The 14,176-nt window shown below is 44.7% G+C and overlaps 1 protein-coding gene across 8 annotated transcripts in view; it reads left to right on the forward strand.

Moving 5' to 3' along the window:
- Positions 1-14,176, forward strand: part of AKAP6 (A-kinase anchoring protein 6) — a 1,180,609-nt gene that overhangs the window by 36,822 nt on the left and 1,129,611 nt on the right. For 7 of the 8 annotated variants that reach the window (XM_029598925.1, XM_029598924.1, XM_029598922.1 and 4 more), the window contains one exon: positions 11,336-11,430. The exons of the other annotated variant lie outside the window; for it this stretch is intronic. The gene's annotated coding sequence lies outside the window, so the exon portion shown is untranslated. The remainder of the gene's footprint in view (positions 1-11,335; positions 11,431-14,176) is intronic. 8 annotated transcript variants of the gene reach the window in all.

Raw genomic sequence — 14,176 nt, forward strand, 5'->3', positions numbered from 1 at the left:
TTTATGCTGTTTCATCGTGTATATTTATGCTGTTTCATCGTGTGTTTGTGTTCCTGTTACTGTGGTGACAACAGAATTTGAATTTATTTTTTTGTATGGTAACTTGTAAGGGTCAATGTCTTAGGTCTGTTGTTGCGGGGGAGGGGGAATTCTGTGGCTGCAGAGTGTGATAGAGAACTAGAGGTCCAGGATTTGTTTTGAGATTAGTTCCTTCCTACTTTCATTTCCGTAAAGAAGAATTGGTTGAAAGATGTGTACCTCCCAGGCGGATAGCCCTGGATAGGGGCCCAGGGCCAAACACCTCAGTTTTGAAATAAAGTTTTCAGTTCTTAAAAGGTGTCCTTATAATCTGATAGTCCAGGATTCCTTGTGGAGGGAAGATTAACTTCTAGGCCCCTTTGCATTACTTAGTTCTTAAACTGATCCTATAGTAAACAGCATAGATAATCTCAGAGGTAGACAGCAGCAATAATAATTATACTTAGTTGGATGGTTTTCAACTTAATTTTACTGATAGTTGATAACATGGATGAAAAGTTCTTTACAGCTGATTGATGTTAAAGTCCAATTTGTTTACACTTTCAGTTCTGAATACATTTGTGACCTCAAACTTCCAGCAAATTGTATTTAAATATCCAGAGCAATTCCATTAGTAATTTATCTCCTTCTCCAGTCCAGTTAGTGAATTTGTCTATTGCTTTTTTCCTGTCGTAAAATGATTAGAACTTAGCCCCACTTAATTAACAGGATGAAAAGTCCAAGTTCCCATACCCCTCCTGTAGTCTTTCCTATTCTCCTTTCCATCCACATGGTCAGTACTGTATTACTCCTCTCCTCTCAAGTGTTTCTCATCTGAGTCAGCAGTGATATGCTCTTAACTGTTTCTCTCTGGTAATGGACACAGCTGTTCTTCAGGTTCTTTCTAAGTGAAAGACACTGCTTCCTCTAGATGACAGAATCTGAAACCCTTGGCCTTAGGGCACTCAGTAATTACAACAAGAAGGAAAAATCTTACTGAAAAAGGCAAAACCAAATAAGAAGCCAGGAGGGTGGAAAAAATCTTCCTCCTTAGTTAACAAAAGGTCTGCAAAACATGGATATAAATAGGGGCAAAGCACTCTGTCTCCAGTTCTTTACCCAGGCCTCTATCCACAAGAACGTTAGAGTCCTTTATCTAGGAAACAAACAAACTGGGGACAGCAATCTAAAGACTCCATGTCCTGAGATGGTGGCAGGGGTTTATATATACAATCAGAGCACACCATCTGCTTCTCCCACTTGGGGGGAGCCAAAAGCTAAAACTAATACTACCACATCACTCAGCTACCCTCCCAAAGGATTGAATCAGTCCTTCTAGCAGAGGATCCTTTAGGTCCATTACAGATGCTATCAATATTTTCAGTGGTAGTTGTACTGATTTTGTTCAGATTTTTTAAAATTGCACAGAAGGATCTTGGGGCTGTTTCTTATAGGGATGTAAATCGTCAAAAATCATTAGAGGCGATATTTAATAGGAATTCCCCTGATTTATCGTCAAAAATCGTAAATCGGGGGGAGGGGAGGGGGGAGGGCGGGAAAACCGGCACACTAAAATATCCCTAAAACCCCCCCCAAAATGTCTTAAATTACCTGGGGTCCAGTGGGGGGGGGGGGGGGGGGTCCCGTTGTGATCTTCCACTCTCAGGCCACGAGTGCGTTGATAGAAAATGGCGCCGGCGCTACTTTTGCCCTCTCATATGACATTTTGGTTCCTGTCCCCGACGTCACGAGCGTAGAAGATCGCTCCCGGACCCCCGCTGGAACCCCAGGGATTTTTGGCCAGCTTGGGGGGGGGCCTCCTGACCCCCACAAGACTTGCCAAAAGTCCAGCAGGGGTCCGGGAACGACCTCCTGCACTCGAATCGTGTTGCAGTACGGCCGGCACCATTTTGCGATATGGCCATATGGCCGGCGCCATTTTTCAAAAGATGGCATCTTCTCATGATTTGTTCAAAAGTTCCTTAATGAATGTCCTGAAATATCCAGAGCAAGCTATTCCTGCGATATATCTAGGATATTTTATATTCCTATGAATAAAGAAGTGAGAAATGATATACAACAGGATGGAATATCAATGAACCTTGAAATAAGAACATAAGAAAATGCCATACTGGGTCAGACCAAGGGTCCATCAAGCCCAGCATCCCGTTTCCAACAGTGGCCAATCCAGGCCACAAGAACCTGGCAAGTACCCAAAAAACTAAGTCTATTCCATGTAACCATTGCTAATGGCAGTGGCTATTCTCTAAGTGAACTTAATAGCAGGTAATGGACTTCTCCTCCAAGAACTTATCCAATCCTTTTTTAAACACAGCTATACTAACTGCACTAACTGCACTAACCACATCCTCTGGCAACAAATTCCAGAGTTTAATTGTGCGTTGAGTGAAAAAGAACTTTCTCCGATTAGTTTTAAATGTGCCCCATGCTAACTTCATGGAGTGCCCCCTAGTCTTTCTACTATCCGAAAGAGTAAATAACCGATTCACATCTACCAGTTCTAGACCTCTCATGATTTTAAACACCTCTATCATATCCCCCCTCAGTCGTCTCTTCTCCAAGCTCAAAAGTCCTAACTTCTTTAGTCTTTCCTCATAGGGGAGTTGTTCCATTCCCCTTATCATTTTGGTAGCCCTTCTCTGTACCTGTCTCAAGAAATAATACTAGACTTGTGCTACACTATTGGTAACATTCACCTTTTCCTCAGAAAGAGACTCTGTATTAAGGATGGCATTTAGAAACCAAGCCAAAGAATTCTATGGTCAACAAATACGGGTATTCCCTGATATAACAAAATTTAGTCAACCAAGAAGAAAGAGAAATTCCTAACAATGAGGAATGAGGCTGTTTCAAGAGGGGCAAGGTTTCATTTGAGGTTTCCAGCTAAATGTATAGTCATATTTCAAAATTCAAGATACGTTTTTACAGAAGCAGAGCAACTACGTATATATCTGGACTCCCATTCCTGATGTGATTCTGCTTGGGATTGGTAAAAATGTATAACATGGGCTTAACTGTGCAGAAAATTATTGAAAATTTTCTTTTGAGTCTGCTCTTTTCATGATTTTTGGACTCCCGATATTCTTTTTTTTAGTCAGGTTATGTGCTAATGTAAACAAATTTCAATATATTTTATATTTCTTGATACTGTAAGTAATGAGCCTGAAATATTTCTGAACAATGTTTTTGTTTATTTGAAATTCAATAAAAATTAAATTAAAAAAAAAAGAATGAAGACTGAAGTGTTAATCTGGTTTCTTAAGCATTCTAGACAGTCTTTTTTTTTTTTTTTAGAATTAAACAAAAAGGGGTAGATTTTGAAAAAGTACACTGGATTTTATAAGATACGCGCATATCTTCTAAAATCCTGGATCTGCGCACGCAAGGCTGCCGATTTTGGGCAGCCGGTGTGCGCCGAGCCGCGCAGCCTGCCTCCATTCCCTCCGAGGCCGCTCCGAAATTGGAGCGGCCTCGGAGGGAACGCTCTTTCGCCCTCCCCTCACCTTCCCCTCCTTTCCTCTACCTAACCCACCCCCCCCGGCCCTATCTAAACCCCCCCCCCCCTACCTTTATCCATGGATTTACGCCTCCCGGAGGGAGACGTAAATCCACGTGCGCCAGTGGGCTGCTGGCGCGCCGAGACCGGACCCGGGGGCGGTTCGTAGGGCGCGGCCACGCCCCCGGAATGCCCCGGCCCAAAACCACGCCCCTGGGCCCGCCCCCGAAACGCCCCCTTCCGAAAACCCCAGGATCTACGCGTGTCCCGGGGTTCTGTGCGGGCCGGCGGCCTATGGAAAATAGGTGTGCCGGCGCGCAAGGCCCTGCTCGTGTAAATCCGGGCGGATTTACGCGAGCAGGGCTTTGAAAATCCGCCCGAAAGTTTTTATTAGCAAGAGGAGTAAAGGAACAACTACAGAATCTTACTAAACATACACACAAGATTCTGAAGGTACTGGGATCATATTTCTGCCAGCTGCCTGCAAAGTAGCAAACAAATTAGGGATGTGCAGCTGGAAAGTATACGTTGGATTCGGGATACGTATTCATTGGGGCCCAGATATGTTGCATTCGGTCAAGGGGGGGGGAAGCCCGATCCGTTAATACGTTGAATTTGGCATTCGTTCCCTTTAAATTTAATTAACTACAACCCCCCCACCCTCTTGACCCCCCCCAAGATTTGCCAAAAGTCCCTGGTGATCCATCAGGGGTCCTGGATCATCTGCACTCAGGGCGTCTGATGCCAGTAATCAAAATGGCGCCGATAGCCTTTACCCTTACTATGTCACAGGGGCTACCGGTGCCATTGGTCAGCCCCTGTCACATGGTAGGAGCACAAGATGGTTAACAGGGAATTATTATTTGCCCTTTGTAAATCACCTACAGCCATGTGCACCAGGCAATTCATACATTTTAAATCAATTAAAGTTAAGTTAAAGTTTCAAACAGTACTAGGACTAGGGAACACTCCAAGAAGCTGATAGGAAGTACATTTAAAACACATTGGAGAAACTATTTTTCACTCAGTGCCCAATTAGACTGTGGAATGTTGCCAGAGGAGATGTATAAATGATCTGGAAAGGAATACGACGAGTGAGGTTATCAAATTTGCGGATGATACCAAATTATTCAGAGTAATTAAATCTCAAATGGATTGTGATACATTACAGGAGGACCTTGCAAGACTGGAAGATTGGGCATTCAAATGGCAGATGAAATTTAATGTGAACAAGTGCAAGATCTTGCATATAGGTAAAATAACCCTTGCTGTAGTTACATGATGTTAGGCTCCATATTAGGAACTACCACCCATGAAAAAGATCTAGGAATCATAGTGGATAATACTTTAAAATCGTTGGGTCAGTGTGCTGCAGCAGTCAAAAAAGCAAACAGAATGTTAGGAATTATTAGGAAGGGAATGGTTAATAAAATGAAAAATGTCATAATGCCTCTATATTGCTACATGGTGAGACCGCACCTTGAATACTGTGTACAATTCTGGTCGCCGCATCTCAAAAAAGATATAGTTGCGATGGAGAAGGTACAGAGAAGGGCAACCAAAATGATAAAGGGGATGAACAGCTCCCCTATGAGGAAAGGCTGAAGAGGTTAGGGCTGTTCAGCTTGGAGAAGAGACGGCTGAGGGGGGATATGATAGAGGTCTTTAAGATCATGATAGGTCTTGAATGAGTAGATGTGAATCGGTTATTTACACTTTCGAATAATAGACTAGGGGGCATTCCATGAAGTTAGCAAGTAGCACATTTAAGACTAATCGGAGAAAATTCTTTTTCACTCAATGCACAATAAATCTCTGGAATTTGTTGCCAGAGGTTGTGGTTAGTGCAGTTAGTGTAGCTGGGTTCAAAAAAGGTTTGGATAAGTTCTTGGAGGAGAAGTCCAATATTGGCTTCTACCCTTAAGTAAATCAAGTTTACTTAGGGGTAGATTTTCAAAGGGTTATGCACGTAATCCCGAAAACCTGACCCTGCGCGTACCAAGCCTATTTTGCATAGGCTCGGTGGCGCGAGCAAGCCCTGGGATGCGCGTATGTCCTGGGACTTTGAAAAAGGGGCGGGACCGAGGCCTCCGACAGCTGGCCGGCGCGCGCAAGATATACCTGACAGAGGCAGGCGTAAAAAAGTTAAACAAGGTAGGGGGTGGGTTAGATAGGTGGGGGGAGCGGAAGAAAAGTTCCCTCTGAGGCCGCTCCGATTTCCGAGTGGCCTTGGAGGGAATGGGGAAAGCCATCGGGCCTCCCCTAGGGCTCGGCACGCGCAAGGGGGTGCACACTTGTGCACCTTGCGCGCAACAACCCCGGATTTTATAATATGCACGCGGCAGCGCACACATGTTATAAAATCGGGTGTACATTTGTGCGCGTCGGGTAGTGTGCACAAATGCACCCCGCGTTCGCTTCTCTTAAAATCTACCCCTTAGGGAATAGCCACTGCTATTAATTGCATCAGTAGCATGGGATCTTCTTAGTGTTTGGGTAATTGCCAGGTTCTTGTGGCCTGGTTTCACTCTGTTTGAAACAGGATGCTGGGCTTTATGGATCCTTGGTCTGACCCAGCATGGCAATTTCTTATGTTCTTATATTGGAAGCAGTTAGCATATCTGAGTTTAAAAAGGGTTTAGACACATCCCTGGAAGAAAAGTCCATAAACCATTATTGGCCATGCAGACTTGGGAAACCACTTCATATCCCTGGTTATCAGCAAGAAGGATCTGGTTTTTGAGTTTCTGCCAGGTACTTGTGACCTGGATTCAGGGCCAGCGGAACCACTAGGTGAGCTAGGCCTGTGCCTAGGGCGCCGAGACTTAGGGGGCGCTGCAGCAGGCAGCAGAATTTTGAAAGGGCAAAAAGTGCCCTTTCAAAATTCTGCCAGCCTTCGACTCGCCTAGATGGAGACCAAGCGTTGAGATTTAGGGGGCGCCGCGGCAGGCAGCCAGCTCCCGACTCGCCCTGCCGCCCCGCCAGTGCCACCCTCCCGACCCCCCCCTAGTGGTCCAGCGGAGGTCCCGGGAGCGATCTTCCGCTCCCGGGGCCTCCGCTGCCACTAAGCAAAATGGCGCCGATGACCTTTAGCCCCTACCATGTGACAGGGTCTGAAGGCCACCGGCGCCATTTTGCTTAGTGGCAGCGGAGGCCCCGGGAGCGGCAGATCGCTTCCGGGCCCTCCGTTGGACCACCGGGGGGCGTCGGGAGGGTGGCACTGGGAGGGAGGCAGGGAGAGTCTGGGTGCCCCTTAAGTGCGGCTGGTCTCCGGCTGCACCGATCTTCCTTTCTTCGGCCACGTGATCAGCTAGACCGGCTGCACCGATCTTCTTTCTGTGTGTGTGTGTGTGTGTATGTGATGTGATGTATATATAAGAAAGGAATGGAGCGTCTGTGTGTGTGTGTGTATGTGAGAAAGGAATCTGCCAGTTTAAAAAAATGAAGTGTGATAATACATATACCTCAACATTGTTGCTGATTTTGTTGAAAAGTTGGATGAAAGATGAAATTACTAAATTTTAAGAATCCCTCTGCTGGAAAATAAAATTTAACAAAGTGGGTAGAGACAAATACTAAAGTAAAAAAAAAAAAATTAAAGTATTTAAAATGTTCATCTCAGCAAAATCACAAATTTAAGATACTGATGCCAGGTGTTTTTTTTTTTTTTTTTTAAGCATAATTTAAGCATGAAGACTAGAATAGTTCCAATCTGAAACAGTTTTGCGCTTTTTTTTTTTTTTTAAGCCTTTAGAAAATGTATATTTTTAAATGACTAAGACTGGAGTCTTCCCATTTAAAATAGAAGCTGACTAAGGATGTCTTTCTGTTCCATATCTCCCACATGAATAATCATACGACTGATAGTTTGAAGAAACACACTTGCTTTATTGCCTGAAAGCATAAAACAAGAGAAGGTGTAGGTGGCTGTCCCTTGGGAGGACAGAACCTGAAGGGTGTCATTTCGCCTTCTGATAAGAATGTGGTTTTCTTATTTAATGCTTGGGTGCATCACTTTCACTTTTAGTAAAAGTGAAAAATGCTGTGTCTGAAAGCAAGGTGCTTCTGGGAGTGTAATGTGTATGTGAGACAGGGAGAGTGCTTCTGTATGTGTGTGGTGTATATGTGAGTCAGGGAGGGTGCTTGTGTGTGTCAGTGTGTGTGTGCGAGAGAGATGGAGTATGTTTTTGGCTGGCTTGTGGCTGTGAGAGAGGGCTTGTGTATGATTGAGCCTGTTTGTAAGTGAGATAGAACGTGTGTGATTGAGAGCTTTTGTGTAAGTGAAATAGAGCATGTGTGTGATTGAAAGCCTATGTGTTAGTAAGAGAGAGCGAGAGCATTGTGTGATTGAGAGAGACTGGTCAGAGAGGTGACTGGTTGTGTGTGTGTGTGTGAGAGAGAGAGAGACTGGTTGGGGAGATGAGTGATGTGTGAGAGACAGAAACTGGTCCTGAGGGTGTGACTTGTGTGTGTGAGAGAGAGAAAGAAGAGACTGGTTGTGGTCCCTAAGGAAGAGAACTGTGAGGACAGCTTCAGCAGCTACTGCTGCTTCTGGTATGGCCTGCAAGGGAAAGGAGTAGGAGAACTGCTGGAGAGGGTAAGTAAAGGTGGCTTTTTAAGTTCATTTTTCTTGATTGACTACCATTTTAATTATTGGGTAGTATGTGATGTGTCTGCTGTTTGAAATATTTTATTGGTGTTTGGTAAAGCTTTCAAAATTTGCATGAGTCTTTAATTATTGGATATTCTATTTATCAGCTGTTTTGAAATTATCTTATTTGTATGGTTTTATAATTATGATTAATGATTTATATATCTTTATATTATTGATTTGTTTCACAAGGAATGGTGAAATTTTTGTTTTTCCATTGTTACATTGTATAGAGTCTGGCGTGATGTGTTTTACAGTTCAGTTTTTGTCTGCACATTTCTGTTTATACTTTATGTGGCTTTATTCTGTATTTGATGAGAGGTCTGTCTCTGCTCTGTATGTGTGACCATGATGAGAGATTCTGCTTGCATATAGTGTCTGTATAGGGATCATTAGCAATCGGGTTTGTTTTGTTTCCTCAGTAGGTGGTGTATTGGTATTCTAGGACCCAGTGTAATATTTACCCTTGCTTTTTCAAAGGTAGGGTTATTGTTGTTTGAGTCCTTGGTGTTATTACTGTTATGTTACGATGGGATTGCAGTATAGATTTTGAGTGTCTTTGAGGGGTTTTGGGTTAGTTCACAATGTGCCTGGCAGTGGAAGGTGTTTGTGCTGCTGTTACTGTGAGGTGACACCAGAATTTGAAAATATCTTTTAGTATGATGAGCTGTAAGGGAAACATCCAAGCTCCATTGTTTAGGGGAATTTCAGTGGATGCACAGAGTTAGAGAACTGAAGATGCAGGATTTGTATTGACATTCTGTTCCTTCCTATATATTCCTGACTTCACTCTCATAGCCATATAGAATTAGTTGAATGAGGCTATCAAATAATTTTATAGTGTGAAACTGGCCAGCTTTTTAAAATTACCCAGAAGAGCCTTTGGACTTTTTTTAATAACCAATTTGAAAGCATGATCCATGCTATAGAGGTGGTGTGATGAAGAAATGTCATTTTGGCTCCCCAAATTCTTCGGTCTAGAGATGCCACTGATTTTCTGTGACCTTAAGCATTAGTACAAGAAGGATTAAGGGGGCGATGCTGGAGAGCCACACAAATGCATTGGCACCCAGTGGCGCACCCTTGGTGCGCCACTGGGTGCAAGTCATATGGGGCCACAAGCGGTGGCAAAGAGGAGTGGAGATTTGGCGGGCCGCGAGCAGTGCCCAACCTGCTTGTGACCGGAAAACCACACAGTCATCGGGCGTGATCGAGAATGAGGTAGAAATCGGGGCCGGGACCGGGGGGTGGCGGCACAACGGGGGGGCGCAAGGGAGAAGGCTCGCCTAGGGCGCCAAATCCCCTTGCACCGGCCCTGCCTGGATTGGCCATTGTCGGAGTCAGAATATTGAGCTTGATGGACCTTTGTACTGACCCACTATGTCGTTTCTTATGTATCATATGAATCTGTTTTTCAGGCTAGCTAAAATATGTTAACTGACTATGAGCTATAACCACATCAGGCAAATACATCTTATGAATATTCGTTGTGGCTATCGCATAAAGTAGACCTTTTTGCAGCTCTTGAAGACAAGCATTTGAGACCTTATGATTACTGTATGAGTCCTTAATTTGCTCTAACCTCTCCTGAGGAGCTAAGGTGGGTTTAGTTCTGTATAAGATTAGTTATTTATTTTTACCATTGAATATAGTATGATGGCAGATGAAACCACAAAACCCATCTAATCTGCTCACAATATACACACCTCAGAAGAGAAAAGGACAAAGATGCTTTAATAAAACATTCAGATACCTTTGTTTATGTTTACGGATGCCTTTGTTTAATATCTGTTTTCTTTACTAGCTATTTTACTTTGTTTTTTGTTTATCTTGTTTAAAATGCTGGTTGTTGGTAAGAGTGTTCACATCTGTGCATGGTTCTCTGTGAGAGCTGTATATAGATTTAAAAAAAAACAAAAAAACCTTAAAAGGTATAAATAATGTACAACATTTTTCAGTGGAAAGAAAATTCTGATAAGGAAGGCATAGTATGAATCTATGATGCTCAGATGCAGTAGACTTAGGAGTATCATTCGAATTAAAAAATATTTCTTTGCAAAAATGATGGTGGGTGCATGGATCTGCTTCCCAGAGTAGGTGGTGGAGACCAAAATATCAGCACAATCTGCAGAAGTATGGGCTAGGCACAAAGGATCCTGAATTATGAAGGTGTGAAGGGGAAGAGGTCAACTTGGAACCTACAGCAATACAATAGGAATTAAATTGGGCAGACTAGGTGGGCCTTATGGCTCTTATCTGTCAAAATATTATGTTTCTATTTGAGGATGGACTTGGATGATTCAGATGTTAGTATTTTTCATATCCTGGAGGGCTGCAGATGGGTCTAGCTTTCAGGTTAATTAACCTATGTAAATTAACCTATTAAACCAAATATATCTCATGAATATTTGTTGTGGTTATTCTAAAAAGCAGGCCCATTTGCAGCCCTTGTGGATCAGCATTGTGTATCCCTGAAATAAACGGTTTGTGTCTGAGCCTCAGGCACCCTTTAAGCAAGCTTTAAGTGTCTTGTGCTCTGTTTGTGAAAGCTGCTAATGAGGACCAGGTGCCCTGCCCTCACAGCAAGAGAGGGTCTGTGAGATTTGCAGGCTACAGCTGCCAGCTCTGGTGCTTTAGTTAAGAATTTGCATAAATGCATTACAAATAAACTTTGTAAAATATACTTCTGTCAGTGTATCTGTGGTAGGGTAATTTTTGAGGTAATTATTTTTGTATTTTATTTTTTGTATCAGAAATTTAACATATCAAAATGAATAAAGGTTTCAGATTATTTCCTTCCAATCAACTCATGGACAAAGTTAAGGATTATTTAGCATTATGTTGCTGTTCCTAGCCTTCCAGAAGTTACAAATATTAATCCTTCTTCCTAGTAAAAATTTAGCTTGGAACTTTGGCATCAATGATTTCACAAGTCAATTGACAAATCCATTGAATATCTTACTCCAACTCTGGATGTGCTACTCAGAGAAAAGCTCCTGGATTTTAAAGCATGTTGCTTCAGCTCAGCTTTCTCAAGAAAATGATCTTCAGATGCAATACTTGAATATAATCTGCTTTGAACTGTCATGAAAGCCAGAATATAAATAATAATAATTATTATTTTGTACTAAATGTTCCCTCTCTCACAGTGTACAATGGAGTGGATCCTTTGCATCTCAAGGTCACACCAAAGAAGGGTGTTCCATTCATATTCTCAGTTCAGGATTTTATAGAAGTTGTGAAGGTAAGTACTTTTGTCTCCTTCAGGAAAGAAAATGCTCTACAGTTTTAACTTCCTAGTCCACACAGGAGCTAAAGCAAACTGCTCAGGGAGCTTGGCAACTACTCACTCCCCTATGTATTCAGGAGCTTCCACCCTGGGCTCATAACTGCTCTTTATGCAGTCAACTAAACACCTCTGCAAGGCTGAATGAATGTCTCTCCCTGTAACAGGCTTACAAAATCTTTGGGCTCTAGGGTCCAAATTACAGGGGGTTCACAGGAGGGGGCCCACAAAAGGAAATTTCATGACATAGGAAAAGGCAAAGAATACATTTTATATCCAGGAATCCTAGGCAAAATAAAATAAAATGAAAGGCAAAGGTGGTGTTAGGAATTAAAAGATGTGAAGCTTTGGTCCCAGGGCCAATCGGTGCCCTGTTCAGGGACTTGGGGTGGTTAAATAAAGAGCTGCAGCTTTATCAATCTTCCCACTGCTCAGGCAGCGGCACGTGTGCAAGGGAATGCTGGTGGTGGCTCCTGCAGCTAGCTAATCCCAGGGAAGCAGAGTGACAGCAGCACTGCTTCCTTACTGCACACAATCATTAATTTCTATTGTGTCTTTTTCAGTAATATTCCTTTAGCATAGTACCACTGCATGATATCTAAGCAAGGCTCCAAGATTATCTAGTAGCCAGCTAAAATCAGATATCAACAATATATTGTTTAAGTTATAAAGCAGGCCACTTGTCAATTGTTACACCTAATGTTGAGGACCCAGTCGCGGCAGTCGAGACTAGGCCCTTACCTCCTTGGTCCCGGCCTGTCTCCGAGGGTCTACGGCCTGTTTCGCGGCATCCCCGCAGGGGGGATGCCGCCGAGAAGCCCTGCCTGGATGCCTTCTCCCTAGGCACGCGCGCAATCCGCGCTTATGAAGACCATTTCCCGCCACTGGAAGCTCCGCCCTATCCATGACGTCAGACGCCGCGGAGCCCAGGACGTGGGTTCCTTGCGGTTCTCTGTTGCTCCATGCCCCGGCGTGTGCTATTGCGTTAGCGACTCCGTTCCTGCCTGAGACTTGTTTCACTCCGTGCCCAAGTCTTGCTTCTGTCTGGCTTGCTTGCAGTAATCTGTTCTGCTTCAGTTCCAGCTTGGTTCCAGTAGCCAGTCCTGCTTCAGTTCCTGTCTGGTTCCAGTAGCCAGTCCTGCTTCAGCTCCTGTCTGGTTCCCGTAGTCAGTTATAGGGATGTGAATCATTTTTTGACGATTTAAAAAATCGTCCGATATTTTTTAAATCGTCAAAAATCGTTAGAGTGCGCGATACAATATAAATTTTCCCGATTTTTCGTGACAAATCGTTACTCCCGTTAGTGTCCACTAACGGGAGTTATTTGGGGGGAGGGCGGGAAAACTGGCACACCAAAACAACCCCTAAACCCACCCCAACCCTATAAAACTAATCCCTTACCTTCCCCCACCCTCCCGAACCCCCCCAAAATGTTTTACGAGTACCTGGTGGTCCAGTGGAGGCGCGGGGACCGATCTCCCGCTCTCGGGCCATCGGCGCCATTTTGGCTGCCACTCAAAAATGGCGCCGATGGCCCGATAAAAAAAAACAAAACACCCACCCGACCCTTTAAAAATGACCCCTTAGCTTCCCCCACCCTCCCGATCCCCCCAAAACATTTTAAAATTACCTGGTGGTCCAGTGGTGGTCCCGGGAGTGATCTGCCATTCTTCGGCCGTCGGCTGCCACTCATAAAGATGGCGCCGATGGCCCTTTGCCCTTACCATGTGACAGGGTATCCGTGCCATTGGCAGGCCCCTGTCACATGGTAGGAGCATTGGCTGGCCGGCGATCACTCTCGGGACCACCACTGGCTGGCCGGAGATCGCTCCCGGGACCACCACTGGACCACCAGGTAATTTTAATATGTTTTGGGGGGATCGGGAGGGTGGGGGAAGCTAAGGGGTCATTTTTAAAGGGTTGGGCCTCACTAAAAAAAAATTAATGATGTGAATCTGAATCGGTTCCGATTCACATCTCCACCGATCAGATTTTTTTCTCCCTCCAGCCGAACCCGATCGTTAAGACGATCGGGCACACGATTCACATCCCTAGTCAGTTCTGCTTCAGTTCCTGCTTGCTTCAGTCCTAGCTTGCTTCAGTTCCTGCCTGTCTCCTGATCCCTGCCTGCTGCTCCAGCTCCAGCTTCCGTGATCTCCTAAGTCCCAGCGGCCGAGCTCCCATGGGCTCCTCCCGGGGGAGTACCAGCTTCCAGGGTGAATCACCTAAGTCCCAGCGGCTGGTCTCCTACGGGCTCCTCCCGGGGGAGTACCGACTTCCAGGGTGAAGCTCATGTCCAGCTCCTGCCTGGTATCCGCCTCCCGACCTGTCACTCACCAGAGACTATGGTACACCTCTCCCCAGTCTCTCACAGGTCGGCCCAAGGGTCCACTAAACAGTTCACTCACAACAGATTGCAAGGCCATGGACTCGGCCGAGGTACCAGGATCCCAGGATCTTCCTGGGTTGGCTCTGCAGCTACAACAGCAACAGCAATACCTGGATGTCCTGGCCAGATCCGTTGGGCAATTGGCTGCCCGAATGGATGCCCACGATACCTGTTCTTTGTCTGCTGTGGGTTTGAGACTCGAGGATGTAGCCTCACCCGTGACTCAGCTGCTGCCGGCTGCTCGCTACGCTGGAGATGCTAGGATCTACCGTGGGTTCTTGAACCAGTGTTTCGTGCGCTTCTCGCTATTGCCCC

Source organism: Rhinatrema bivittatum, chromosome 4 (assembly GCF_901001135.1).
Source record: "Rhinatrema bivittatum chromosome 4, aRhiBiv1.1, whole genome shotgun sequence".
NCBI classification, from domain to species: Eukaryota; Metazoa; Chordata; class Amphibia; order Gymnophiona; family Rhinatrematidae; genus Rhinatrema; species Rhinatrema bivittatum.